Source organism: Rousettus aegyptiacus, unplaced genomic scaffold (assembly GCF_014176215.1).
Source record: "Rousettus aegyptiacus isolate mRouAeg1 unplaced genomic scaffold, mRouAeg1.p scaffold_m13_p_2, whole genome shotgun sequence".
Lineage (NCBI taxonomy): Eukaryota > Metazoa > Chordata > Mammalia > Chiroptera > Pteropodidae > Rousettus > Rousettus aegyptiacus.
In genome coordinates, this window is record NW_023416295.1 from 141,606,996 (window position 1) to 141,632,607 (window position 25,612).

General features: G+C 35.9%; 1 protein-coding gene and 1 pseudogene across 1 annotated transcript in view; both read right to left on the reverse strand.

Annotated features, from left to right (window-relative positions):
• The window catches only part of FAR2 (fatty acyl-CoA reductase 2), a 68,271-nt gene that overhangs the window by 33,447 nt on the left and 9,212 nt on the right, over window positions 1–25,612 (reverse strand). The gene's annotated exons all lie outside the window — the stretch shown is intronic.
• Window positions 21,418–23,869, reverse strand: LOC107514390 (annotated as a pseudogene).

A 25,612-nucleotide genomic window follows, 5' to 3' on the forward strand; every position in this document is an offset into this window, starting at 1 on the left:
TAGTTCATGGTACATGCCAGACTTTATGCCAGGAACTGCAGGCAAAAAATGAATATAACACGGTTCCTGCTCTCAAGGAATTGCTTGGAGTCTAATGGAGGAGACAGATACATAAAGATTGATATACATATGGAAAGTGCTAAAACAAAGGGAGCCCAGAGGAGGAGTGCACAGCAGTATCTGGAAATTTCAAGAAGTCCCCTATAGGTGGTGACATCTAAGGTGAAATCTGAAGGCAGAGAACGGCTGTGGTAAAGGTGTTTCAGGCCAAATAAAGAAAGAGGAAGAACAAAGGTATAAAGTGTGGTGTAGCATGATTTATGGGGGAAATAAAAAGAATTCAAGGTTACAAGAATGTAAATGCTAAGGCTAGGAGTGGCCCTATAACCTATAAAACCAAAGCTTAGAACAGCTATCAAAATTTTAAAAATTATGATGCAATTAGTATTTCAGTTGCAGTTTTATTTAGAGACAATACTGGAGCAAGTAACTTTTGGTTTTGCTTGAACTAGCTGGCCCTAGCCCACCCAACCATTTCTGAATCACTATATTTTTCTCTCCCTTGACTTGAAAATGGTTCAAGTGCCATCTTTTCCTTCATTTGCTTGTGTTGGGGTTGAAATATTGCAAATAACAAATGGCAGAGAAGGTTGAACAAGAAGTGTTTTGCCTTTGAGCTCTGGGTTAAAGATTTTTGATTGGAAACAATGCTGAGAGTTTTGAATGAAACAGCACTGGCAGTGTGAGAGCAGACTTTTCTGTCCACTGACTTTTCTGACTACAGCTATGCCCTAGAGTTCTAGACTCTCTGCTTGAATGGGATTTGGGTGTATCTTGCATACTAAACACTCTAGGGACTGGCCCTGATTTCAGGATTTATAAAGAAGGAAAAAACAAGTCAAAGAGTCAACGCCTTGCCTCTTCAACTCCAGTCAAGATCGCTCTGCCAATAACTCCTTAAGGAACAATGACTTTTCATAGTCATAACGTATATGTTATAATTTGTAGTCATAATTTATTCCTTGAAGATCATGAGGCTATGTTGTTGGGCAGAACTCTTTGCCTCTAGAAGATTCATTTATTCATGAATTTACTCAACAAATGATTTTGGGCACCCACCAAGCCAGGCTCTGTGCTAAGTTCTGAAGATAAACAGGTAAATAAGATAAACAGATCCTTGCTGTCCCTCTGGCAAAGGAGGCCGGCAATACAAAGATTCGTAGATAAAACTGGGATTGAGAACAGAAATCACACTCCATCATCAGTGCTATTCACTTTAGGAAATCTGGATTTCAAAGCACATTAGCTATATTCATTGAGCTACTATTTAAACCTTTTTTACAGAGGGTAAATGAGAGAAATATTATTTTGAAGAACACATTTGAACCTTGTGAAAAACAGCAATTAATAATTTTTGTCATGTTACATAATGTTACTCATATTACAGTCTATCTAACTACTTTCTCAAGAACTTGGAAGTTGAAAAAAATATTGAATATTTTTGCCTTGCCTGCCTTGAAGCTCAGAAAAGTGGTGTCACAGATTTGGAAGGCAGTATAACATCCTAGTTTAGGACATAGGTTCTAAGAGAGATTGTCTGAAATCATATCCCAGTTTGACCACTTATTAGCTGTGGCCTCAGGCAAATTATTAATTTCTCTATGCTGCAGTTTGCTCATCAGTAAAATAGGAATAACAAAAGTATGTACTTAATAATAGTGCTGTAATAAAAATTATATGAGTGAATACATGTAAAATTCTTAAAAATGTAAGTTACTTATATTATGTACTCAGTAACTATTACCTATTAATATAGTCATTGGTTCTATATTCTCTCTCTTAATCCTTTCTAACTTTTCCTTTTGACATTTATTTTTTTAAATGTTTTGTCTTATGTATTTTATATATTCTCTTTTGGAAATAGGGGGAGGCAATTTTTAACTCAATAATCAAGTGAAGTAAATGCAACTCTGCTTGTTGATAAATCCTGCCAATTCCTTTATATATAAAAATGTTTAGGCACCATAATCCTCTAATATAATATTCAGCATAAGTGAGAATAGTTTGGATAGGGTGGCTTCCCAACCTCACTTGTTCTCAAGATGTCAGATGCTTGTTTTGTAATATCATGTGCTTTAGTGGAGTCATACTTCCCAGAAATGCAAATATATCATTAAGATATTTTGGTCCCAAACATAGTTTTTGTAGCATGTGCTGAAAATTTTTAGAGAGCAGGTAACATGTCTCTATCGAGCTTATTTCTTATGGGACAAAGGCAGGCTTGATATGTCCCCAAAGAATAGAATATGCCTGCTCTGTCCAGAGTCCAAATGCTTCTCAAACACAACAAACCATGGCCAAGTACATTGAGTGCTCTGAAAAGGATACACAACATAATCCAGTGTCTCCTGGTACTCATCACCGGATCGTCAAGACCAGGTGGCAGAGGAGCCATGGTCACAACTCTAATCAAGGAAAGTGATACTGAAGAATGTCAAAGAGAATTCCTCATCCTCATATCAAAGCTGCATTGGAAATGTTTCTTCTATTTCTTGCTTTTACTTTCCAGATACAGCTTGATTGCTGGCCCCAGAAACTCCTATACAAAATTTGGCTTCCTGAAATCCATTCCATGTGTTACAGCTTTGCAGGTCCAAGAATTGTTAAGTCCTAATATAATCCATTAAAATAATTAATTATTTTAAAAATGAAAAGAATTTTATAGTCAGTAATAGAGGATATGCAACTCTAGAAGGATGAATATGTTTAGAACAGCCAACAGGGTCATGGCTTGCCTTTCATATCTTCTCAGACTACTAGTACAGGGAGCGAAGAATAATTTCTTATCCTTCATGCTCATGATATAGTTTGCGAGAAAGCCTGAGTCACTTTGCCAATCACTAGAATCATCCTGCATAATGCAGAATATCTTATGCTTGAATGAAAAAATAAAGGACCTATGAGAGTCATTCAGTGTATTTTTATTGAATGTCAACTATGTGCCATGCACCATCTAGACTCTGGGAATGGCAGTAAACAAGTCATGGATTCTTTCTATTCTGAAGCATTTTTTCTCCTTTAGAACACCAGTTTTCCTATGGTCATTAGTGAAATAGATAGTTCTTACTCTGCTTTTGATAGTAAAATGAGGCTGTTCTCATTTCTAGAGAACATATGTTAAATTCTGAATCATTATACTTGTGCCAAGTTATACATTTTCGCAACTTGTAGCATATGAGAACTTTATTCTTTGGGTAATTCTTCTGGAAAATAAAAGATTAAGATCTAGACATTTAAGGGAGACAAATTTATCCAAATTTCTTGGTAATCCTTAAGAGAAAAACATTTTTAAAAAAGAAACTAGGTGTTTTACTTCTCAGGAATCTTACTCTTAACCAGAGTTTCTTGGTCTTGACACTATTAACATTTTGGGACAGATAAATTTTTGTTGGTGGGGCTGTTCGGTGCAATGCAGGGTATTTAGCAGCATCTCTGGTCTCTCCTCATTAGGCAGAGACCAGCATCTCTGGTCTCTACTCACTAGCCAGATGTAACAACCCAAATGTCTCTAGACTTTGCTAAATGTGCTCTTTGAGGGGAGCGGGGGAAGGTGAGGAGGACTTGCCCCCATTTTAGAGAACCATTGTTCTAGGACCTTTTTCAATTCTTATTTTATAATATTCAGTACATCCTATTAAAAAGTCAGGATTCAAAGATAAAACTTCTGCTTGTGAAGCTAAGTATAAATATGATCCACTGCCACACATCATTTTGTTATATGGAATCATTCATAACTATTACAGTTACCCAAGCAAATTATATACATGGCGAATCTTGATTGTATTCACAATGGAAGTGAAGGAAGATTTCTCCCGAGAAAAATTTCCCATTTTTTATTGAACCAAATTAATTTCAGTCTCTATGCTGTTAAATTAGACTACTAAACTCACCTTTCGTTTAGATCGAGCCTTTCAATGTTATTAACCTAAACCTATTGCAGGAAAACTTAAGAAAGAATGGAAACGGGGCCAGCATGAGATCAGCTGAGAAAAATTAAAATTTAGTATTATATTAATAATTCTGTGGATAATCAAGTCAGTCTCATCCATAAGTAATTCTGGTTGCCTTTTCTGAAGATTCGAAGTATGTTGTGTGTTAAAGAGATATCTCATGTAAACGATGGAGTTTTAATTGGGAATGTTCACAGTAATATGAGCTGGTCTATTTTAAAAAAAAATTAGTGCTGTTCTACAAAATTCAGTAAATGGAAGTTGTTCTGCTTTGTCAAAATTAAACGCTATAATTCTTTCAACAAATAGTTGAGTTAAGGTAATGCATTTATAAAATAATATTCAATGCAAAAAAGGAGAACACAAGCTTGTAAAACATCCTAATATCCATTACAAATCCCTGTGAAAAAGATCAGAGGGGAATGAAATAAATGACAATAGTTGTAAATAGTGTGATGCAATTAAAGGCAAAGAGTTTTCTTTCTTGGTGGTCACCTATTTCCACGGTTTTAGAAGTTAATTTAATAATACATACTTTAAAAATAAGTTCTTAGAAAGTAATGGCAACCAGCATTTTTATAATCTCTTCTTTTAACGTGGGCACTAGAAATATAAAGATATTTGCAAAAGAAACTCCCTTAGTTAAAATGTATTTAAATTCATATGTGGAAGCCCTAACCCCTAATGTTACTGTATTTGCAGATAGGACCTTTGGGAAGTGATTCAGGTTAGATGAGGTCATAAAGGTGGGGCTTCAATCAGACAGGACTGATATCCTAATAAGAAGAAGGAAGAAACACAAGAGAATGGTCTCTCTTTGAACAGGGACTAAGGAAAGGCCATGTGAGGACACTGAGAAGGCAGTTATCTAAAAGCCCAGAGAGCTCTCACCAGACACTGAACTTGCTGGTACCCCACTCATGGACTTCTGTCTTCTAGAACTGTGAGAAATAAATTGTTGTTTAAGTTGTTTTGTTATGGCAAGTTGAACAGACATACTTGAACAGAGACATGTGCCTTTTTGGATAAGTGAGTAAAATAACTCTTGACAATAATATCAACCTTCATATCTATCTTTTCAATTCTAGGGTAAAACTTTATAATGAAGCAACTGTATCTGTCTCATTTTCCCATCTTTGCGACCTAGAGGTAGGATACTAGTTCTTGGTTTCCACAGGTTTGTGTACATATGAACAGGTCTTTTACCATAAACGACAGCAACCTCATTAAACCAAGCCTTAAAAACCTGCATGCACGTAACAATTCTGTTTGTCAAGTACTTAGTGAAAAAAAATTTTCATCAGAGAGTTCTTCATTTTTATTGCTTTAGTTATCTGAGCATATCCCAAATTATATAATTCAGCAACAAACAGGTATCTTTCACTGTGGGCTTCTTATATAAAGTTATTCTGAGAGAACTTTTAAGTTCTTGATGGAGGAATATTAACCTCCAGAGGTACTGTGGGAAGCTGCTGGGCACAGGCCACACTAATTGGATTGGCAATTCTCCATTGTCAAGAAAAATCAATTTAGAAACAGTCCCAGCTGGGGACTGATAGTCCAACCTGGCTTTCAGTACACAAAATTTAGCAATCACCTCAACACATTCTTCGAAGTTTGCCCTTGTCTCTAGGGTAAAGACATGCTCTTTCATCTCCACATGTTGTAATTCAGTTTAAAAATAAGGGCATTGCAATCATTTTAAAAATTAGAACAAGGTGAGGCTTTAAGACACCTGAAGTTGCACTAATGTGACAACTATTTAGCAAAGCTTAGGTATTTCTACTCTAAGAAGAGCATAATTGCCCTCATTAGCTTTTGCTGTTAATCTTACAATTTCTACATCAGGATTTTTCTTACTGTTTTATTGGATAGCTGTTCTATAACTGTAAACTTTGATCAATGATAATTATAACAATAGCTAAGACTTTTTGTCCCAGGGCTTCTACTTAGGGCTTCACATCTATTAAATGAATCCATTTAATCTTTATAAGAATGCTATGAAGCTGACATAATTATGACAGATGAGAAAAGAGAGGCTTAAAGAGGGTAAGCCAGAAACTTTTCCAAAAGTTTTTTTTTTATTTACGAAGTTAACTAATTACTTGTTAATCAATGTTATTTTTGTATCCCTTCATTAAAAAAAAAGGACATGATGCAATTAAGTATTCGGTGATCCTTCAGTGAGTCCATGCAATCATACGTCTTCTATACTATTTCACCAATTCTACTTTGTGATTTCAATATACTATTAATATCTTTAAAAAATACCACTTTAAAAAATACCGATTTAAAAAATAAATCACTACTTCGGTATGTATAGGGTCTGAACATGTCCCATGGAGAAGCCAGTTGAAGAAAAAAGAGGTGAAATGTTTATGGAATGAAGATTCCTTTCCAATTATCCCATATCCAACAGAATAGAACAATCAGTCTTCTGAGCACTTTGGAGTTGATTATTTAATTAACACACACACAGACACACACACACACACACACACACACACACACACAGGCACACACATCTACTGTCAGGCATGAGCTGGAATGAATAACCTCTGATCTGAGTTTGAAAATTAAATTATCTTGTTTAATTGATTTTTCAAGGCAAATTCAATAAAATGATCAAATGCAATTGAAATATATTCTTCCCTGAAGCTCTCAAGTTCCTTTCTGTTGTAATCTACATTTAAAACCCACATTAAAACTCTTTGGCTATAAATCTGTAACAGATGTGCCAAAATATGCTTAGTAATGCACATACTCAAGATAGAACTGAATTCTAGAGACCGGCAACAACCATTTTACTCTCTGCCACCCAATACCCTACCTCCACAAAAAGCTCAGCATATCATATCATGCAGTCATAGTGAAAAGCAATTTTTCTTCATTCAAACATTTAAATAACTTGAAACAATTATTTGGCTTGTACTTCACAGCACAAGGTAAACCAAACAGTCATTTTTAACCAATGTAAGAACATTGCCAGGTATATTGATTTTACTTCACAAGAAATTAGTCATTAATTTCTTAGGATAAAGGGGTTCTGATGAGGTATAGTAAGAACCAAGGAAAAGTGAAAATGAGTTAAAAAAAACCAGTCTCTCACCCTAGGATACATTTAACTTTTCACTCCTACTAATGGCTTTAGCAACATCTGGGACTTCGATAGCTTGTTTTTCTCTTACCTTTTCGTCTTATTTCTCTGGCTTTGGGTTTTTCTAAGACCAGAAGGTATGAATAAGAAGAGTTGAGGATGAAATGTGGCAGAAGAACCTAACACAGGTCTAAAGAGCAACAGGATAGGCTCCCGCAAAATCCTACAACCAGTAGCCTTTCAGCAGATGAGCTCTTTTACCTAGGAAAGACAGGTTCATCACACTATTATATCTGTGTGCCTGAGGTCCAGCACACCTCAAGTTGACATTTGACAGTTTTGTAGGTTGGCTCCCATGGATAACTGCAATCACCTGTGTATTTTGAAATGCAGAAAATGCCTTCTGGTCCTAAAATGTTGTCACTGCAGTCCGTGGCACATACAGAGTTTGGGAAACATAACTTGATTATCTTGTTTGTGATCAGGAACTGAATATCACCTTGTAATTCATTCAATCATTCATTTCCTAACAATAAAATTATTGATGACTCCCTCTGTAGTAAGCACTGTGGTAGGTGGTAAAGAGTTCTGAATGTGAAGAATGCAATGAAATATATTGTCTTTCATAAATATCCTTTCACTTCCCTTTTACCCAGTTCTATGTGTTTGCTTGGGGAAAGAGAAAGAAATTTTAAAGATGTAGGAATACAAAGTGGTTAAGAGCGCTGTCTCAAAAATCACATTGCTTAAGTTCTAATCAGTACCCTGACATACTTTAATTAAGTAACTCTGCATAAGTTTCATAACTGCTATGTGCTTCATTTTCTCTGCATATAACCCTAGGGTGAGGGTAATAGTAGTACTTCCCTCACAAAATTGTAGGGAAGATTAAAGGGCAATACCTTTAATTTATATAAATCAGGGCAGTACCAGACAAATAATTAGCACAATATAAATATTACAAATATTTTCATCTTCCTTTGATATAGATCAGATTTCTTAGATTTCATTTGTAACAAGGTGTCAATAGGTGGGCAATTCTGCTAAAACGTTTTGTTCTAAGGCAGTTGGTATTACTCATCCATGGGTGAGCCTTATGAATAATGATGGCACTTACTGTCGAGAATGATAAAATAGCTAGTACAGTACCACTAGCATTCTAAAATGGACCTTATTAGTAGGTAAATTCAAATTTAGAAAGGTTATGATGACAGCCCTTGATAACTAACCAAGTTCCTCTTCCCATTTGATATGTTTTATGCATTTTTTTTCCCAAGAGCAATGATAGCAATTTACAGTCCCAACTGCCATGTCGTTTTCATTTTATGTAATAAACACTTCTTTAAAATTATGGACCGGATATTGTTCTATGTGATTTATAATAGTAACTCATTTAATTCTCATATAAGCCATATGAGGTAGGTAATAGTAGTACTTACCTTGAATATAGAATTCTAAGTTAGCCAGTTTTTATTTTCCGTATTTAAAAAATATAATTCTGTTATTTTCTAATTTTGTTTCTGAGAAGAAATCAGTCATCATTTTTACTATGATTTTCCTAAATGTAACTGGTTTTCCCCCTGTAGCTGCTTTTAAGATTTTTCTCTTTCTCTCTATTTTTTCCCCCAGCAATTTCCTAGGTGTCATTTTCTTTATTTTCATCCTCCTTGGGAATCTGAAAACAGGCGAGGGCTGGACACAAGTTTGCAGGTTATCTGCATGTGGAATAGAATATAGATGAATAACTTTGCCAAGACCTCAGAGAAGAGGGTTAAAGATAGCATCCTGGGTAACCCTACATATACAAGATGAAGAACAGTCAGAAAAAGAGCAGCTAGAGAAGTAAAATAAAATCCAGGCGTAGAGGTCATAAGCATGAAATGGAACTGCGAAAGAGTAACGATCAGTTATAAACAAAACAGGCAGGTCGGCAGGAATCAATTCAGAAATGGAGCACTAGATCTAGCCGTATTGTTTTTTCCTCGAAAGAAAACATTTGTTCTGTTTTAAAGACAGAGGTGAAAGTAGAAGCCATATTTTTAGGCATTTGCCGTATGTTGTTTTAGGTTCAGATTCATATACTTTTATTAGTAGTATCTGGACCACTTTCTGACTAGTAGCAGTGTAGGTGTTCTCTAATTCACACAGAGGCACCATATGGCCCCCACTTTGGCCGCTAGGAAGGCAATGCTTCCTTGGGTGACGTCCGAGGCCCTTCATTGTTTTCATTTTTAATGTAGCTACTGATGACCTCATTTATTCATAAACCATCTAGATGGCTCTTGTTATATTATCCACAGCCCACATTTTTCTCTCGAGCTCTTGATTCATATCTAATTAGGTTTAACACAGTTCTATTCAGATGTCTCAGTGGCACCACAAACAAAACATATTTTTAAAAAACGAATTGATTCCCAATCCTGATTAACACCACCATCATCCACCTGGTAACTTAAGCCAGAATGTGAGAATTATCTTCATCTCACTCACTCCTCACATAAAATCGATCTATAAATCCTGGATATTCTGCCTTCACCTCTTCCGTTTATGTCTCTGCTACCTTCTCATTGCAGCTTCATGGGGCCTTTCAATGAACCCGAATAGCCTGCCATCTTTTCTTCAATCTAGTCCGTGCTACTTCCACATAGCTTCCATTAGAATCTTTCTGAAATACATATATTATCATGTGACTCTCCTGCTGAAGCTTCTTCAATTTTTATGCCTTGTGAATCTTATGGTAACATTTGAATTCCAAGTTGTGGCATATAACAAAGAAGAGGTGAGCTGGACTCTGCATATTTTTTCTTTTTCAATTTTTACCACTTTTCCTAACACATGCCTATCCTTTAGTCCGTATATCACATTTGGCTTCTTTAACTGGCCCAGTTCAACTCTCACAGATGGGGTCAATAGCCCTGCCTAGAATCCCAAGGGTATTTACCAGGAGTCATTGCAATTATTTCCAAATCTATCTTTCCCTTTAGACTTTAAGTACCTTGAGAATAGGAGTACAATTTTATCATTGTATCTCTAGCTCTGCCCAGCACCTACTCAGAACAGATGTTCTGTAAGTAGATAGATGCAAAGGTCAAAGAGAAAGGAGAGGAAAGAAATGAATGAAATTCAAATATCCCTGGAAGATCAGGAAAGGTGGGGAGCTTGAGGAGATACAGTGGAAAAGAAAATAGTGAGTGTGATGCATAAAATATCTTTAGATTTAAAAATTATTCCACATTTCTACTCTTATAGGTGGAAATGTAGAATTGACTGTATCTTTGTTTCACAGAGACCTAATATTTTTATGCTTCAGGGTTATTTTTTAATCTACAAAATGGAAAATATTACTTCAAAGCATTTATACTCAAGACATTGTCCTCTATGACAAAGCTATGGATACTAATGATAAACCTTAAAGGACAGGTGTTATAATATTCAAATGTAAAATCATAATGGTAAAAGTTATAAATTGCCTTACACAAAGATATTTCAAAATAGTAAGCATCAAAAGAAACTCTCCTCTTTTCTTTTACTTTTAAAAAGTTTGTTATTTTAAAAGTACACAGCTGTTTGCAGCTATAAAGAGGCATCAATGTCACTTCTGTTTGAAGTACAGTTAATGTCACCATTAAGCTATATCTATCATTTCACATATGTACAAACAAGGGAGGTAAGTTTTGGATTAAGAAAATTGTCTTGCATTAAATTTGAGATTTCGTTTGGTCTCGAGTTCAAATATCTTGAGGTATATCTGTTCGGTTGCCATCATCAACAGAGCCTGTGATGGAATCCATCTTTTCTTAAATGAACACTTGTATAGTGTTAGAAGTCAACTCTCCATACCATTATGTTGGGGTATAATTAAACTATAAGGCTGGGAACCTCATTTCATGATTTCAAACACAGACATTTAAAAACGCAATTACTTTTAAAAAACTTTTTATTTTTAGAAGTTTACTAGGCCAACATTTATCTCATCTGTATCTTCATCTCTTGTATTGGACACGCAGGAGGTGCACAATAAATACTTAGGCAAATATTTAACTTTCTAGGCCTCAGTTTACTCAACAATAAAATGGGATTAATATCCATAACATAAAGCTGTTGGCGGATGAGATGAGATGGTGTTTTGTACTGTGTCTGGCACAAGGTAACCATTCAATCAAAAAAATATTGCCATTATTATTTGTATATCTGATCCTCGTAAGTTTAGTCCAAGAGGCCTTTTTATCATCAACATATTTCTGGAAATATAAGACTTTGCCTGTTATATTTCAGTTCCAAATATGGGGCAGTAGCTGAGTAACAAAACACTAAGTCAGGTTTAGAGAGAAACTGGAGGCTAAATGAACACAGCCAGCCAATAATGAGAAACTGATCTATTAAGGACTAAGAAGCTTATGAAACAAATCTGTTCCCTTTGGAATGATTCTTATCTAGCTGGCAGCAAAAAGTTAGTGTTGAATAACATAATACACATTATAGGTTAAATACAAATGTTGTTTCATGTGAATTTTCTCTCCACCAAGAAATCTCGCCAACTGTCCTGTATATCTACAACTCCAAATACACCAAGAACCACTGACCTGGGCCGTTGCACCACAGAACCTTCTTTGTTCTTCTTATAAACAGATTTAAAACTAGTTTTTAAAAAGTCCTAGAGACTAGAGGTTTTGTCAACTATTTCCTGTTTTTGCAGATGTTTTTCAAGTGTACTCTGAATCTTTTCCATTTCTCTTCGAGTATATTCTTTTGTTCTCCCCTCGACAGAGAACACAGAACAGTTGGTGACAGTCATTTAGAATTGATCTTAACTTTGCTACTTTACTCTTCATGGATTAAATAGTTGTTTATAGAAATTTTCTCTGTTGTTACCAATATTTCACAAGATAGATATTATTTTCCTTTTAAATGATGATATGGAAAAACAGGGTCAGTGTTTTGGAATAACATGTAAGATGAGCCTTCATAAGAAATAGAAGGAAGATTTGCTATCACCCAGTTTAGAAAAAAAAAAATTGAAAATGGTTGTAGATGATGAAAAGTATAATTTCCTTAGAAAACTATGAGTTGAAACAGCTCAGTTATACCTACAACAGATGAGATTTGTTAATCTGAAGAAATCATCAGAAAAGATATTCTCATTCCCAGGCTAGAAAGCAACAAAGATTGGGTCAAAAAAAAACAAATTGAATTATCTAATATCAAGGAAAATTCTCACAAGTAGAAGTAAAAAACAATAATTTGTAGATTTTTTTCCCCCAACATTGATCAAAAAGTAGAGATTCAAAAACCTGATTTTTGGAAACTAGAGGGCTTATGATGTTGTGGGTCAGGGATTCCATTTAGACTCCAACATACATTATATGAACCATTTTAAGAGTGTTCTTTGCATTTTGCTCTAATGCCATGTTAACTAAACAATCCTTTCTTTTTTTTTTCTTCTTTCTTTCTTTTTTTCTTTTCTTTCTTTCTTTCTTTTCTTTCTTTCTTTCTTTCTTTCTTTCTTTCTTTCTTTCTTTCTTTCTTTCTTTTTTCCTTTTTTTTTTTTTTTTTTTTTTTTACAAAGCTTAATACCCAGAACCACAAGGAGTCTGAACACAGTTTTTGATGACAACAGACAACCTTTCCACTCCCCGCCGGCCCCACATCTTGGCAAGCTGATAAGGTCCAGGTGCCTGGTCACCAGCAGTGAGTTCGAATCATGTATGATAACCCTCACTCCTTTCCTATCCTCTACCCACCATAAAAACTCACACCTAGCTTTCTTTCTTCCATTCACAGCTCACTGAAGTCATTTTCAGTTCAGCTTGAGAGGGTTGTCTTGCTCTCCCCAGAAAATTTTATTATGGAAATAATAAACCTTTTTATACCTAATTAGTGTGTGTGTGTGTGTGTGTGTGTGGTCTCACCAGTTCAGAAATCCAAACCAAATTCTGCTGGGTATCCATCCCAACTCCATGGACTGGCACCACACCCAGTCACCATGATACTGGAAGGAGGGTCCCTTGCAATGAAGATGTAGCAATTTTAGTACCCAATGGAAACTTAATAAACTGGGATTTTCATTTATACATCAATTTCTTATGAGTGCATATAATGGCAATACATTTCTTTGAACATAATCAATGCTACGTGATGCCAAAAATGAATTTCAGAGCCTGAGAAACTGAAGACTAGTCTTTCTAATTCGCTAACCCCTCAGAAAGGTTTTACAACAACCTTCTCTTTTTGCTCCAATTTATCTTATGGAAATACAACTTTATTCCTCCGAGAAATAACAGACACTTCATTGAAGGAATAGCTCTGCTTTATGGGAGTCCAACTCAAATGCCTGCAGGGGGCAGAAGTTAACTTAAAAGGGGCAAGAAAGAGAAGAGGCGTGCACATTTAAGCTAACTACTGCCCCCTGCAGGTATTCCAGCTGGCCTACCATAAAGTAGAATAGTTTTATTAACTGGAGGAAATGTAGGGATACTTTTGGGTAAGGGAAATGTAGGTAAACTACTATAAATAAGAGCCATAAGAAGCATTAAGATGTATAAAATTCTGCCAAGAAGGCTGGAAGTTTGTGTTCAGTTAACATCCTGAATAATGCAAGTAAGTATGGCAAATGTAAAACAAAACAAAACAAAGCAAAACAAAAATCTGTATTTTTTCAGAAAAAAAAAACAAAAAACTAAGCCTGGAATTATAAAATTGTTAATTAGCTTCACACCTAAAAAAATGAAAATGAAAAAAAGAAATGCTCAAATGACTCATCCAGAAATCAATTTGCAACTGCTTAGATCAGAAGACAAAAACAATAATCAATATGGCTTTGGCTTTCTGAAAAACACATTAGGCAAACAGACCTCATCTCTTTCTATGATACAGTGACAGGAATAGTAGATGAAGTCAATTGATGTCTTTCATTCATTTGTTTATGACATGCATTTTGTAAGAAAGAAAGACACATGGAATCTTCTAGAACAGCAGTATAGGAGTTACTAACGACAGGTGGCTATTAAGCACATGAAATGTGGCTAGTCTGAATTGTGCTATTATGTGTTAATAAATATCAGGGTTTGAAGACTTAGTACAAAAAACCCTAAAATATCCCATTATTAATTGTATATTGATTGCATATTGAAAATTTAAAAGAAAAGGAATAGATTTTAAAAGCTGAAGGAGAGATTTAGCTGAGTCTTACAAACTTTGAGTGTCAGAAAGGTTAAAAAAACTCCCTCTCTAGAGATCTTTAAGAGCAAAGATGATCTATCAACCTTTCCAATGGCTCTTGGGAACCAAGCCATGTAATTTATCACAATGAGAACAAATAATTCAGAAGTACAGTTCTTGGATACTGAGTGATATTTAAAAATTCAGTGCCAATTTAACTTGCCTACAACTTCTTTATTTAAAGCCTGACCTAATCGCTCCCAGAACTGCAGATTCAAATTGATTTCTGTGGTCTGGATAGATAATTATCCTTGTGAAATTATGTAAGGTTCTTTTATAGCAGATGGAGATGAGCTTCTCAGATATTTTCTATTTTTGTGTTGATTTTTTTTTAAATTGTGATGAGATTCACATAACATAAAATAACCCATTTTAATATGTACAATTCAATGACATTTTATACATTCACCTTTATCAAGTTCCAAATTTGTGGTGATACTTATAGTTAAGACAATTTTAGTATATTTCTTTCTGAAGTGTCCTTAAAAAATGATGATGTGGTACATACAGGCTCTGGAAATCTGAGGGTTCAATTGGAATTAAACTTCCAATTGAAATTAAAATATCCACTTAATATACAAATGATACAAATTTGTGCTTGATAAATGAATGGTAATAAAATAACTTAGAGTGCTATTGACCACCAAGATAAACCGGTAACTGCAGAATGTCCTGGGCAAAGATCCTACTTCATTTTAGCTTCTGGAGAAACATAAAAATGTGAAGACACAGAGAGAAGATGGCCATCTACAAACCAAAGAGAGATCCTTCCCTCACAGCCCTCAGAATGAACCAACCTGCAACACCTTGATCTCAGACACCTAGTCTTCAGAAATGTGAGAAAATACATTTCTGTTGTTTGAGCTAACCATTCTGTGGTACCTGGTTGTGACAGCCCTAGCATTTTCATCCAGTGAAATAATGTCTGAAAATCCAATGCATGTAAATCAAGCCATACATTGTGAGCGAAGAAAGATAACTTTTCAATAAGTTGTCTAGCCTAGGGTTTCTCCAGTTTTTATATCTTATATTCTAAGAAGCATATCAAAGAACTTGAGCCTCATATGTTGGAAAAACAAAGCTCTCCTCCTTTTCTGTTCTAAGAAAAACATTTATTTTACAGGCATACTTTAAAAAATGATCACTTAATATAAGTTTTAAGACCATAAAAGAGTGGCAGTATAGAAAATCAATTTTATTGAGAATTTTTTATACTTATTTTTATTATCATAATTATTATAACAAACCTGCATCCACTTAGACCACTATTTTTTAGGGCAATTAATTTTACATCAACCACCAGATGAGGGTTATTAGTTTAGCGTCCACATGAGCAATGTACCTTATAGTAGATGCCACTGATTGCACTTGAAATTTTGGAGGCATGGTGCAGATTGTCTCCTGTTTTTGTATTGCCATTTGGCTCCTTCATATCAGCAGCATAAATTAAATTTTCCTTATTTCTTTTTGCATGATTCTTGTTCATAAAGGCAATCTATCTTTTGGACAAAAGTATGGGTCCTGAATTTTGTAGGCATATGTTATAATTGCTATATAAAGTCGATGATTATATGTAATCTTGGGGACATATGTATAAAATGAACACAATACCTTCTAGAGCCTAGATAGAGCAAATGCCCACTGGAGGTCTGTCCAGATGTGAGATCTATAAATGTATGAATTAATTACAGTTCAACTACTCTGTCACAATAATGTCATTTCAATTTTTCTCAACCCAATCCTCATCTTAATTACTTGTAAATATCTTGTACTTATGAAACTGTAGGAGAACGCCCTAGGCTAGCTTTACTTATATTAGCCACAGAAAAATTGGTTATATCCCACTTTTTTTTTCCTAGAGAAATGACACTGGGATGATGAACAGATTCGCTGATAATAGTCCTAGTGCCATCATTCTTCTATGCATATTTTTCCACAGAAGCATCTGTATAATAATATATTCTAGTAAAAACGTAACTAAAAGGGGGGTAAAAAATGCCTCTCTTAAAAAGCTCTACTCAAGGTCACAGCCACAAGGTCACCTCTCTGCTATTTGTGCTGCAGATTACTTAGAATTCATGTAGCATGTTTTCACCTGTATTGCTACTCTAGAGTCGATTCAGCCATCAAAGACTGGAGTAAGACCGATGACATTTGTGTCAAGTGCCTGAATGCCTAGATGTCCTCATCTCTGAGTGGTGTGGCTCCATTCATTGATGCATCATTCATAAAGCGCCTTAGGTTCTTACCCAGGTTATTTTAAATTGTACTTTGGAAAGTTCTTTGGCTCTAGATGAGGTTGATCATTGCTTCATTTTGTAAGGTGTAGGTCTGTCTTGCTTAACCAAGTTTATAAAAGATAGGAGGTCAGCATGGCTAAATAAAATTCACTAGTAGTTTGTGAAAGAACATTAACTTAACCTGTAGTTTCTGGGTTCTCCACAATCAAACCTCTCACTTTTTTAGGGCAAAAGTATTCAGTAAAGTCAAATTTCCTTTTTGCTCCTTTCTATGATATTGCCATGGATAAAAGCTCAAATGAACAGAGAATAGCTAAGGTAGAATCAAACCAGCCTAAATAATGACACAACTGGATTAAAGATCTGGGGTAAAGGTAACACATCTGTATTTTATACATATTATAATCATAGGATCATTTCCTCAGCCTTTGTCATAAGAAATTTTATATTTTAGGTGTTTTGATCAAATATCACAACAATTGCTAATATAGGCATGACAGTTTTAGCTACAGTTATTTCATTTTCTCTAGATGGTCCTTCAACTGCTTCACCTAAACTTTATTTTTTCATATAAATTTTTTTCTTTCTTAAAAGGGTTCTTTCTTCTGTAAGTTAAAGAAAATAATTCAAATGAAGTAAAAATGTTCAAAATGTCATCTTTGCCAGTGGCAAATTACCTGACTGCTTTTGTTGTGTTTATCCAGGTTTAGCTGTAATTCAATTATTGGTGCATCACAGAGCTTAGTGGCAGGCCAGTGGCCCCAATGACATAGTGCATATCCCAGTCAATAAACTGAATAAGAAAAACAAATGTTTACCTTGTTTTAATAGCAATGGTTTCCTTTTGCGATCATTGGTAAAAAAAAAAAAAAAAATAGCTTTTATCTATTAAGAATTAAATTTTCTCTGTAAATAAAGTTGGTAGGCATTTCCCCAAAAGTTTCATACTAAGCAGAGCAAACTAGAGAGCTAAAAATTAAGATCCAGTAATGAAGATCATAAAAAATTATCTCCTATGTTTAGTGCTTTTAAAAACTTAAGTAACAGATACATAGTTTTATATAACTAAAGGAGTGCAATATTTAAACTTTTCATCCATTAAAATTTCATAAACTAAGATCACTTAGATTTTACCCTTGATATTAAATGTTGGTATTTATTTTTTAATTTTTACTCTAGCATTTTTATATATGAATACTAATTATTATTATTTATAGTTTCAATTAGTTTCTATTCGTTTCTTTCTAAGCATGTTTTTTTTAGAAATGAGCTTTTGCAGCATCTAGACATGCACTAAATCAGTATGCCTCAGGGGGCCAAGTCCATCAGCAAACATACCACTCTCTCCACCCCCAGAAATGAGTTGACCAGTAAAATCATAAGGGTAACTTTACATCTGTTAATAGTAGAAGGTTCCCATGTCCCCTTATAGTATCATAAATCTTAGTTATTTCTGTCAACACAGATGAGGGTTCATCAAAATGTAGTCTCTCCATTTATGGAGCAAGAACCAAAGATCGGCAGTTCCCAACTGGTCTCTGGTTTCTAGACAAGATAACTCTAAAGAAAAGGCTTCTCTTGACATCTGTGTTTATTTCAACTGATACATCATCGAGAACTCACTCTGGTACTTTCTGGAATCTTAAGTACAGAAACTATTTGTATTTCATCTATGAGGGTATGCACATTTATTTTGACTACACTTAATTTTTAATGCAAGATTTCTCTGAAAACTGCATATCAATAACTAATAATGAGAAACATTTTTTTTCTCATTCCCATCACTGTCCTTACAGTTCTTGTTTCCAATATGAGATTCTGCAGTTAGTTCTCTGATACCATCTCTAGTTAGGCATAGCAGCAAGTTATATTCACGCACTTATCCAAAGCAAACATCCATATTAAGTAAGGTAAAATGAAGAAGAAAGTGACCAACTAACACCAAATTAAATGTCATAAAAATTCATAAACTGTTTTTTGATTGTAATATTTATATGTTAATTCTCGATGAATTACCTAGAGCACATAGTGTAAATTACCTTTGGGTGAAGTTCAATCATCAAAGGAAAAGTGATGTAGTGTCACAGAGTATCAAGAGCAGAATAGGATATAAAAATAAGCGTGTGGCGGGGAGTTCATTTGTCGGTGAAATGGGATGTTCGAGTATATGCAGAGTCTGAGAGGAATTAGAAAAAAAAGAATGAAACTATGTGGAACTGAGGTTCTAAAGAAGCTCGGAGAGAATAAAATTAGTAGAAAAGATAGCGTGGTCAGTCCTGAATACAGGAAGGTCATTTCATCCTCTAAAAAGAAGGAAAACAGGTAAGGGTGTGTGGGAGGTAAGTAAATTCGTAGGTTGAAGCAGAACGTGAGATAGATCTTTGGTTACTACTCTCTAAGGACTAGGAGGCAATATTGTACTTTGTCAGTTAAAGAGCTGCAAGTAAAGGAAGGGAAAAAGAGTAAATATTTGTAACTACTGCTCTAGATAGGAAGGAAAGTAGACCGGAAACCAGCATAGAAGATGAAAGCGACAGAATGCCCTGCGAAGGTTAAAAGATGAATTTGTACGATAACTATTTTATACAAATACTTAACTGGTGTTGTCCAGCAACACCTGATAGATAGCCTGTGGTTGGAGCAGGGAATGTGGATTGTTGGCAAGTTCCAAATTCAGGGTCATGAACATTGGATTTAAGGAGAAACAAATAGAAAAGTTAGGGGGTAGAGGAAGCTGGCAAAGGATTAGTTAAAGCAATGGGCCTAGGGTGGGCAGAGAGGAATGAAATGATGAAGTCTTGCTGAATCAAACAGTAGCTTTGGTGAGAGAAAGAAAATGAGCAAGCTGGAAGCAAAGAGTGTCACTGTTCAAGTATAAACTATTAGATTTAGAGATTTCAGACATAGTAGTCTGGAGCAATGCTGAAGCCAAGATTGGTCTTGGAAGTAGGTTTCTAAAAATAGGGTGCCTTAGTACTTGAACTGAAAGCTGATGAAGATGTGAGGTCAAGGCACTAGGGTGCTATGTGTTCTGCCACGTGGATGTCGAACTTAAGGAATGCTCAGAAATTGGGAAGGAAAGGACAGAAGTGAGTTACATATTTGACAAATATTAACAGCAACAAGGACTGACAGAAATTGTGGAAGCTGCAAAAGAGGAGAGGCTTTCTTTTGGGAAAAAAGCAGAGATCTGCATTAGCAACATGGAAAGGCACACCTGGCCCACCTCACAGGTTCTGAGATTTAGAATAAAATAATGGATATGAAAGTCCTCCAAGGAGTGTAAAATATAATTTAAATGTAAAGTATTATTATTAGTATTTGCGCACAAAATTATATACACACCTAAAATATAATTTAAATGTAAAGTATTATTATTTGTGTACAAAATTATATACACACCTATATACATGCTACACACACACACACACACACACACACATCAGTCCTATATGCTATTAACAATACTTACTATTAACATTAGCAGCTCCTGTACTATCTTACACTTTATCTTCACAGTTCTTAAAGCATTTCATGTGGACATTTCAGTATTTTCTCACAACAGTCCTGGGAGTTAAATAGTGTAGATACTATTATCCACAGATGTGGCAATTGAAGAATAGAGACAGTGAGTGATGTGGGTAAGACCCATAGCAGTGATAGAGCCAAGACTTAAATTTTGATAAAAGAAATTGAAGTCTTCCACCTCCTACAGGTAATGAAAAAAGGCTTTTCACCGGGTGTTCATTTGCTTCCTGCTTTTCATATATGACCACATCTAGAACACATGTACACCTGATAACTGTGTTCTTATTCTTTTTTTTTTTTTTAACCACTGCATTCAGTAAATAGTAAGGGTAATTTTAATCAGCCATGATTTAGTATCCTGCATATCACTGTTAGAGCGGCTCCTTCCTTTGTGTGAATTGTGTCACCACCGCGTTGATACCAACAAGAGGAAATCAACCATTGCAATCTTGATTCTGAAATCAGAGTCTAACTGATAAAACGTCCACAAACTAATTACTTAAAAAGTGAAGCAGACAGTGAAGGCCATCTTTAAACAAGACTAAAAGAAAAAAGAAAAAAGAAAAAACTCAATACAAAGAGAAAAAACGTTTGGTAAATTCACCAACATTAATAGTAAGAACTCCAGTTCTTCAAAACACACCAAAAAAAAAGTAAAAAGAGAAGTCATGAATGAGGACTTATATCAACCCACTAATGTGAGTCATGGTTAATATATGGGTGACATTGGGCAACAACCAGTAAACAGTTTTGCAGGAACCGTAGTTAGTTCTGCTTTTACTCTGGAAAGGCACATTTTTAGTTTCCCCTACTTTTTGCTAGTTCTCTAACATCTCTCTGCATTTTGGCTCATGCACAATTAGATCCTCATCATACAAACACACTAAAACTTGTCCAAAATCTTGCAGTCAGAGCATGACTCCTCAACGACGTTTGCCTCCATCCTACTCCCCAGTTCATGACTTAGGGCTGGCTGGGCCTCCGTTCACTCTCTTCTCTGTTCTCCCCTTGCTGGGCCACTCCCCAAGACGGCTATCAGATGGCCCCCACTCCTTTCACCCTCCTTGCAGTGCCAACCTGGTGTCTAGAATGCCAAGGAGTAACAGAAGGGTAAATGGCCATTATCAACATTATACTCTTAAATTAGGCCCCCTGACGCCAAAGGCTGGGAACCTGGGTGTTTGAGGAGAAAAGAAGCAGGTGAAGAAGTGAGCTTCACTCCAGGAACTTTGATGTTAAGTTTCCCTTGGGAGTAAAAACCAATGCTCATGCTTTGCACTGGAACTAAGCAAAATGGCAGCAGGAGCCAGCACTGGAAGTATAATATAACTGTACCCTTACAGACTAAGGGTAAAAGGCCTCATGCTTGCCTAAATGTGAGGATGGAAAAGAGGCCTAAATTGACATGCTATGCAATGCCTAATTTTTCTTGCCAAATTAAACTGAGTGGAATGGCTTTTGAACAATCCACATAGCTTTAATAAAAAAGGGAAATTCTTCTATGGTACCTTATTATGTGTCAAGCACTGTCCTTAGCATGTGACACATATGAACTCATTTATTTCTTAGTATAACTCCTTAAAAGTGTCTATTATCACCAGGTTGAACCATGTAAAATTGCCGGTTCAACCATTTGGATCTGCAAAAGGCAACTATGCATGGTTCAGTCTCCATTTTGTCTGAATTTTACAATAGAAACCTAGCTAGATGCACAGCTGTCAAGTAACTTTCTGGAAAGTGTCAAGCCTGGGCCCATTTCTGTGGTTGTTATAAACTACTGAAATATACTGCCTCTCTACCACACTGCATGAAAATGACAGAAATGGTTTCTTCTAATTTAAAAATTCTGTCCACTAACCTGTGCTCCATCTTTCCCAGTCTCCACACACACACCAATCTCTTCTTGACTTGCTGGATTCTTTTGAAATACCACTGCTCACCCAATCAGTCAGCTGGAGGTCTCAGAATTGAATTTGATTTCTTTTTATTTCTCTACTACCAGAATCTAAATACTGTTTTTTAAGTCTATCTCAGCAGGAGATGCAGAATTATAGAATGTGAGAGCTGGAAGGGACTTGAGAGATAATCTAGTCATTTCTCTCTATCTCTTTTTGTTGTTGTTCATTAAACTTTGTTTTAATCGGTCTCAAAATTCTGTGTTAGATTTTTGGTCAAGTCGTTTCCATCAAAAAGTACTAATTTTAAAAACTAATAACTTAAAAACTGCCACACAAAAAAGACCAAATGATCCACAAAACATTCTCCTTTCCTTCTGAAGTCTTTACAATGCACTGTAATCATTAACCAGTCTTTTACTATTAAACTCAAATGTCCCATTGAGACAAACAGTTCTGAGACCTTTCTTCCACCACTGATAAAGGCTAGGGTGGTAGGTATTGGGGATAATATTCATTTAGTTTTCCGCGTTTTCGGGGCAGACCTGGTGACTTTGCCAGCTCCGGCCGCCTACTCTTCCACTGCTTTGATGACACCTGCAGCAACTGCCTGTCTCATGTCACCCACAGCAAAATGACCCAGAGGAGAACAGTCAGAGACGTTCTCAACACACCTGGGCTTCTCAGGAACCATATCAACAACAGCAACATCACCACATTTCAAAAACGAGCTTTTTTCAGAACAATGATTGGTCTTCTTCAGCTCAGCAAATTTGCAAGCAATATCAGCTGTGCGAAAATCCAGCACAGGTGCATATCAGGCACTGATTTGGCCTGGAAGGTTCAGGACCTGGAAGGTTCTGAGCCATGAAGCAGCTGCGTCCATTGGTAGGTTATTTTTGCTGTCACCACAGACGCTGCCATTATGAACATCTTTGACAGACACATTCTTGACATTGAAGTCCACGTTGTTCCCGGGAACAACTTCACTCAGAGCTTCATGGTACATTTTAATAGACTTTACTTCAGTTGAAAGCTTGACTGGAGCAAAGATGACCACCATGCCAGGTCTGAAAACATTAGTCTGCATGCAGCTCACAGGGACAGTACCAATACCACCAATTTTGTAGACATCTTGGATGGGCAGACGCAGGAGCTTTTCACTTGGATGAGTTGGTGGCAGGATGCAATCCAAAGCTTCAAGCAGTGTGGTTCCATGGGCGTTGCCATCTTTACGCATGACTTTCCAACCCTTGAACTAAGGTATGTTAGCACTTGGTTGTCACATGATTTTTCTATTCCAACCAGAAACTGGCACAAATGTTGCTGTGTGAGGGTTGCAGCCAATTTTCTTAATGTAGGTGCTGATCTCCTTAATGATTTCCTCATATCTCTTCGGACTATAGGTCTGCTCCATGGAATCCATTTTGTTAACATCTACGATAAGTTGTTTTACACCCAGTGTATGTATAAGAATGACAAGCTCATGCGTCTGCCCATTCTTGGAGATGCCTGCTTCAAATTTACCAACAGCAGCAGCAACCATCAGTACATCAGCCAATCTGGTATGCGCCTATAATCATGTTTTTGGTAAAGTCTGTGCCCGGGGGCATCGACGATGGTCATGTAATACTCGCTGGCCTCAAATTTCCACAGGGAGAATCTTTGGTGATACCACATTCACATTCCGCTTTCAGTTTATCCAAGACCCAGGCATACCTGAAGGAGTCTCCTCCCATCTCAGCAGCCTCCTTCTCAAGTGTTTCAGTGATTCTGTTGTTGATGGCACCACATTTGTAGATCATATGGCCAGCAGTGGCAGACTTGCCCAAATCTGCATCCAATGACGCTGATGTTGATATGAGTCTTTTCCATTACCATTTTGGCTTCAATTTAGTGGTGGTTTTTATGACACCTGTGTTCTGGTGGCAAACCCTTTCTGAAAAGTAATCTAGTCATTTTTCTAATGTAGGTATAGTCACTGAGGGCCATAGCAGAATCAGGACAAGAGTCTGTACTCCTGAGGTCTGCTCTTCCCTCTTTACCTCAGTTTGCACACCGGACTAAAGCTATAGATAATGCCTTTTTGCTTCTCCAGAGCTTAAGGACCAAGCCCTTCCATGTAACAATGGCTCAACTCACTGGACACTTACTCAATGCCACATTAGTGTAAACCATTCTTCTAAATGGTTTACACGTATTAACTCATGAATCAGCATGACAATTCTATGGTATTTATTATTATTAACCCCATTTACAAGGAGGAAACTGAGGCACAGAGAATTTAAAGTGATTCGCCTCAGGTCACACAGCTTGTAGACTAGTTCCAGAGACCACGCCCTAAGCTGTCAGGCCATATACCTTTTGTTCCATCCTTCAACTGGGCAAAACTCAGACTTACCTCCTTTGGGAAACAGTCCCCAGTTTTTCCCTCACTCTAGGCTGAGTCAAAAGTCAGATCTGCCAAACTCTCCACCATTCAATATCACATTGTATATAACTGACTACTTATTTGTCTGTTCTCTGCACTGGATTGCAAACACCTTAAGGGCAATGACTGATATTCACAGGATTTGACAAAATGCCTGACAGTCACTAAATAAATATTTGTTGAATGAATGCATGAAAAAATGCATAGCTATCTCACTCATCCTCCTACCTTCAATTTCTCCTTATTCCAGCTATTCCATTTTGAAATGAGTTTAGGGAAACTAGTGAGATGTTTAGTTGTAAGTGCACTGGAAAAAGGTAAGCCCTTCATTTATCTTCCTTAACAACCAAAGATACGTCTTTTGATTATTGTTCCCCAAATAATGTTTGGTCATGAACTTATCACACTATTATCACTAATTTTTTCATCCATAGTCACTATATGTCAGACTCAAGTTTGTTTTAAATTTTATACTTTAACTTTTGAATGTGAAATAAACTAATTTATTTTATTTTACCTAACCCATTAGACCAAAGCTTAGGTCTCCATAAGAAAGTCAAATAAGTACTCTGATCTGAACATTGAGGGTCCTAGAGTATTCATCATTACAATGGAATTCAGAAGTCATTGCAGTGAGATATATCTTAAATGACTTTATGCTTAAATTCATTAGTTCTAACTGAGGTGTTCAGACTGCTACCATGTCCCCTGATTTGAAATCATATGCAGAGTTATAATAAATATTGTTGAGTCAATTGGATATCCAAATGGAAAAAATATATGTTTATTTCTCACATTATATAAAAAAATTAATTCCAGATAGATGGATCTTAACATGAAAGGCAAAACAATTACTCTTCAGAAGAGAATATCTTCCTGACCCATGAGTAGGGAAAAAGCACTAATTATAGAAGAATAACACTAATAAATTGGACTCTAACAAAATTAAGAATTTGTGTTTATCAAAAGAAAAAAATTAAAAGAGTGAAAAGGAAAGCCATGCTTTGGTAGAAGTCATTCATAACATGCATACCCAACAAAGGAACTGTATCTAGAATGTATAAAATATAAGCAGAAATCATTATGAAGAGGATCACAGATAAGTAAACAAAGACTTGGCCACTTCTTTAGAGAAATATACAAATGGCCAATAAAAATGTGAAAAGGTAGGTGCTCAACCTTGTCGGTCACCA